This window comes from Sinocyclocheilus rhinocerous, unplaced genomic scaffold (assembly GCF_001515625.1).
Source record: "Sinocyclocheilus rhinocerous isolate Xijiao unplaced genomic scaffold, SAMN03320098_v1.1 scaffold470, whole genome shotgun sequence".
Classification (NCBI taxonomy): domain Eukaryota; kingdom Metazoa; phylum Chordata; class Actinopteri; order Cypriniformes; family Cyprinidae; genus Sinocyclocheilus; species Sinocyclocheilus rhinocerous.
Genome location: NW_015637537.1, coordinates 424856 through 430540, shown reverse-complemented (window position 1 = coordinate 430540; position 5685 = coordinate 424856). Strand labels below are relative to the sequence as shown.

Below are 5685 nucleotides of genomic sequence, written 5' to 3'. Positions count from 1 at the left end.
AGACAGACAGACAGACAGACAGATATAGACAGACAGACAGACAGATAGACAGACAGATATAGATAGACAGACAGACAGACAGATATAGACAGACAGACAGACAGACAGATATAGACAGACAGACAGACAGACAGACAGATATAGACAGACAGACAGACAGATAGACAGATAGATAGATAGATAGATAGATACATAGATAGATAGATAGATAGATAATATTCCAGATTTCTACTACAAAGTGCATGAATATCAGTGAAATATAATCAACAAATTGCTTAATCTAAATTGCAGCTAATTGATTGGCTGACAAATAGCGAAAAGTCTGGAACACAAAGTTGGATGGTCTTTAATTTAAACTTTGTTTTAAAATTAGTGTAAAATTACAATAAATTTTAGTTATATGTAACCAACCTGCTAAATTACAGCAGAGCTCTGCATTGATGTAATGCGGCTGTGCTGTGATTCTGCAGTCAGTAGAGGGCAGTGCAAGTGCCGACACACTTCCTCCAAACTAATCTTCTGATAATACAGCATATTCCTTAGAAATGACTCACCTTAAGAGAAGACAACTGGACAATCAAACCAATCCCTTATTGTGTCAACAATACCACAATATTAGTAGTAGTGTGGAGCTTTTAAGACTTGCGAACTGATTTAAAACCTAAAGTTCTGCTCGGTCAGCTGGCCAATCAGAGCAGACTGAGTCAACATATTCTGTTACACCAAATACACCAAATAATGATCTTTAAAAAAGCATCATATGACCCCTTTAAGTGGTCTGAGTCTTGTACCTGAGGCACAGCAGTGGACATCAGAGGATCAGATGGGGACGTGGCAGAGGAGGAGGGATGAAGATGAACCAGTCTGTCTGTGAAGAGCAGAACTCAGCCTGAGCGTGTCTGTCCCACTCCAGAAGAACAGCCCTCTGAAGAGCTCTATCATGAGCTGATCGGTGAGATCTCAAAGAGAAAGGGAAGAACTGAGGCACAGGGAGAAATATAGTTACAGAGAAGAAGAGGAAGAAAAGGTCATTCTGTAGTACTATATAGAAACATATTATTATATTATATTATAAGAGAGACCAAACATGCATGCATAAATAGCACACAACAGCTCAACTTCAAATTGTTGCTTGAATGAAAGAACATCATATTCAAGGGCTCCGATGCAATAAGGATGTAATTATACCAGCTGTTATTAATGTAACACTTCAGAGGCATGTAAAAACAAGGCAAGATTTTATAAAAGCATTGCTAAACTGATAAAGGAAAACTTCAATATAGCAATCGATCAAGTTAAGACCTTTAGTATATAAAAATGTGTGAGAATTATTACAGATTCCTTCTCCACTCTGAGACCTTGTGTGGTTTGCTTCGTATGCATATAATCTCAAATTCTCACCTCATTTACAAAAGCGTACATGGTAAAACTCACTGACATAAGGTAATCATGTAGTGCATGATTAATGAACATTAATAATAAATAAATGCTGTAGGAGAATAAAGGGGAGATGTATGGTTCACATCAGTACAAAAACTGTAGTAGACAGTCAACAAGCCGTAACAAACACATACTTTGTAATACTCCATGCAACTGTTAACACATGATTTCCCCCCATCATAAAAAAAATAAAAACAATTATTGTTTTTTTTTTTTTAAAGTGTAATGTTGACTATTAGACAAGCTTATCCATTTAACCCATCAGTTTTAATTTGACAGAAAATGTTATTCTAAATAAACAAATAATATTATGACTTTTTATTGTAATGTTCGTCAAAATTATTTTGAACGTTTGAGACACAAAAAAAACCAGCTAACTAACACAATAAAACACTATAAAAACATGATTTACATAACAAAAAGAACATGATTTTTGAAAAAAAAGTTATCTGTTTTTGCAAATAAACTCTTCATATATATATATATATTAGCGCAAGTGATGGTTTAACTCAGGGGTGTCAAACTGAGTTCCTGGAGGGCCACAGCCCTGCACAGTTTAGATGCAACCCTAATTAAACACACCTGATCCAGCTAATCAAGTCATTAAGGCTTATTTGAAAACTACTTGATATGTGTGTTGAAGCAGTGTTGGAACTAAACTATGCAGGGCTGCGGCCCTCCAGGAACTGAGTTTGACACCCCTGGTTTAACTGAAGCTAAATCTGCTAACCATCAATTCTAGAATAGCCCCCCAACAACAACATTTTTTTTTATTTATGCTAATTTTGGGTTACAGTATTCTAAAACATTTCAGACCTCATATAACATGAATATAAATCAACATAGCTCATATAACATTTAGTTCAACCTTCTAATGTTGTTGAACACCATTTTTACTAATGCTTTTTGCGAAAATAAATAAATAAAATAATTGAGATCATTTGAAAAAAGTTTTTTGGCACTTTATTTGCATAAAATGCCAGTTTTTCAACATCTAATTTGAGTGTAACAGCCACAATGCAAATGAAGCACAGGAAAACAAGCTGACTTACTTGAGAGTTGAGCTCTCTGTGAATTCTCCCGGATTCTCCTTAACTCCTTCCTCACCCCAGCGCTTTGACACCAAATGGCAAACACAGCCTGCATTCTACCCTTCTCCTGCAGGAGGCGCACTCTCTCCAGACATCTCCTCGTATCCTGCGTCCTGCCGGAGACATCTCTCCACTTCCTGAAGGTTGCTGCACAGATTTCAACAGCATCCATCACTTCCAGTGTCTCACCTCAGCAGATTCCCCTCACATCTGCTGTGAATGAGCCTCAGGTGCAGAGCTGTCGGTGTCAGGGGCTCTTACTGAACTCTTGTCAGTCATTCCTGTCTGAAACAGGCTTTTTTTTTTTTTGCTTGACCTCCACCTACCTGCTAACATTCGCTTGGAAAGCATCCATTGGGCTCCGGCGCTCAATCGTGTCAGCTTTTTCTTCTGAACGTAGTAGTGCCAGGAGTGCAGGGTGAATGAGAGATGGGTGTACAGGAATCAAATAATGTGGTATAAGTTGATACTGCATCCTATAATGGTAATCTCCAATTTGCATTGACACTTGCACCTAAAAACTAGATTTTTGAACCACATTTCTGTACGAAAATCACTTTCACAATCTTAGGCTGTTCTGGAGGGTTGCTATAGCCTTGTTATGCAGTTCCTAGGGTATTCTGGACAGTTTCTAGGGCTCTAATATGTGATTGGTAGTGTGTTCTTTGTGTTTGCTTTGATAGCCCAAGTCAAATCAGCCCAACCTCTAACGATGATATTGGTGTCTACAAATTCAAACTCACCACGGCTGTGTTTCCCCAAAAACATCATACACTCTTAAAAATAAAGGTGCTTCACGATGCCATAACCTTTGACTGAATAGTTCTTTGTGGAACCAAAAATGGTTCTTCTATGGCATCCCTTGAAGAACCTTTTGAAGCACCTTTAATTTTAAGAGTATATGACTAAATAGATCATAGAAACCATTAACTCTCAGAAAACAAAATGTACCTTTACGGGTGCAACATCTTGTCACTGGTGCGGTACCCTTAAAGGGACATCTTTGTACCTTCCCTAGACTGAACAATTTAAAATAAAATAAAATAAAATAGATTTACAAAGTGTTTTCTCAACATTTCAACATTGCATCAACTACTGATGAACAAATTAATTTTTATCTGAATTATCATTCAGCAGGTATTACTATGTCTTTGGAAGGCTTTTGTCTTTCACATTAAAATGCACAAATTCATGTTATTTCTTATTTGCATGTAATGCAGGGTTTTCCTTTTTTTTCATACTTACTTTCATGCTAAATTTACTGCCCCCTGAGGTTTTAAGGTAATGATAATTAACATATAAGGATAAAAACATATTTGGGAAATCTTGACGTAATGTTTTATGCACTTCATGTTGTTAATAACTAAATATTTTCTTTATCTTTGTATTCAAATATAAATATGGTACAAGATTATGTGATAAACGAGTTAGGTCAAAAGTAATCAAAACGTAGTCTGATTATATTACCTGCAATGGATTACGTTACCAACTACAATTTTTGTCATTTAATTTGGAATCAGTAACAGGCTATTAGTAAGTAATCTATTGAGCACTGTTCCCTCTCATTTTGAACAAAATCCCTTAATACTTCTGAATGCAGAGGCGTGAGCCCGAGCATGAGACTTCTAGACTTTTTTTTACAATTTTCAACTGATTGTAATGGTTTCTATGTCTTCATGTTGAGATAAACTATTAAGTTGTACCCCTAATGAAACTTTTTCCCTGACAATATTGGTGCCCTTTCTGTTTCATGGCAGAAAATCAGCCAAACAGGAGAACGGCATGACAGTGATTATGTGAGGGACTGATTGACTCTTACCGGCTCATAACCAACTGTTTTTCTCTGTCTTTTTGAACGGTTTCTGCTCTTTTCTTCCAGAGATGGAAGGAGTGAAGAAGGTCGCTCCTCTGAACGGACTGAATCAACTTCTCCAACCTCTTCTGACTTTTCCTGATCTTCCAGTCCTTCCATGCCGATGATAACAAATGAGTCGTTTTCTCAAAGCATCTGTGTTGCGCTCATTGTGGAGTGAGATCTTCAGGTGTCTGCTCTCATAGTGATTCTTCCACTGTAACACAATCATGGTATCGCCTTTAAGATATGAAGCTGAAACGTTTGTTTAAACACCATAAGGTATTTCGGCTTATGCAACTGTAGTTCATGTTATCATATAGTCAACTTTGGTGTGAATACCGATTATAAGGCATATTCTAAGAAAACTGTGCCATTTTTTTTTTAATTCAATTGAAAACATTTTCACTGACCACTCAAGAAATGCTTTTCCCATCTCAGTCCCATTGCTCCACAGGGAGATGCTCCCCCCAATATTCAAATAAGCAGACAGCAAATATATATTTTTCTCTGCTGAATATTTATTATCATCAATTTTGAATATATGGTTACAGCCTTGTGAAGTACCAAAGCTATTTATCATGTCCAACCCTAAGCCTATCCTTAAAGTGTTACATTATTTCAACCCTGTCACAGTCAGTATGGAATGCATATGCTTACATTTTAAACACTGCAAGTTGAGTAAATTGGAAATTGGTGACATTGGCAGCAAGACTCAAGGGAAGCATTTTAATAAATCTAAATAATAACAATAATAAATACAATATTTCAACCCTGTTTAAATGATTCAATGTTCAGTTTTACAGGGTTGAAAGTCAACAATGTATAGTAATGTCTTTAGCTAGCATATACAAATTGGCACACCACATCTATGCAGTTATACTGGTAGGTATAAGTTATAAGTAACTTATCCTTATAACTTATAACAAATCCAATAACAAACCCTTAAAATTGAACAGAAACTTAAATATTTAAATCTATTAATCGGTATCTGTGATTTTTCTTATTAATATCAGTAATAAGTCCACTGCAATAAAAAAAAAAGTAGTATTTTTGTCTTGTTTTCCATTACAGATATCTAAACATTCTTAAATCAAGATAAATTTACTTGAGAAGCAAAAGGACTTAAGATATTAAGTCTTGTTTTCTGAAAAAAAAGAAAGAAAGAAAATATATACATTTTGTTAGTGTTTGCCTAAAGCCCCGTTCACACAAAGAACGATAACTATAAAGATAACTATAAAGATAACGATGTGGTGTGGACTCTGCTCTTCTTTAATATTGAGAACGATTTTTAGAGCT

General features: G+C 35.8%; 1 pseudogene; it reads right to left on the bottom strand.

The window, feature by feature from the left end:
* Nucleotides 1–5685, bottom strand: part of LOC107748977 (uncharacterized) — a 29530-nt pseudogene that overhangs the window by 19649 nt on the left and 4196 nt on the right.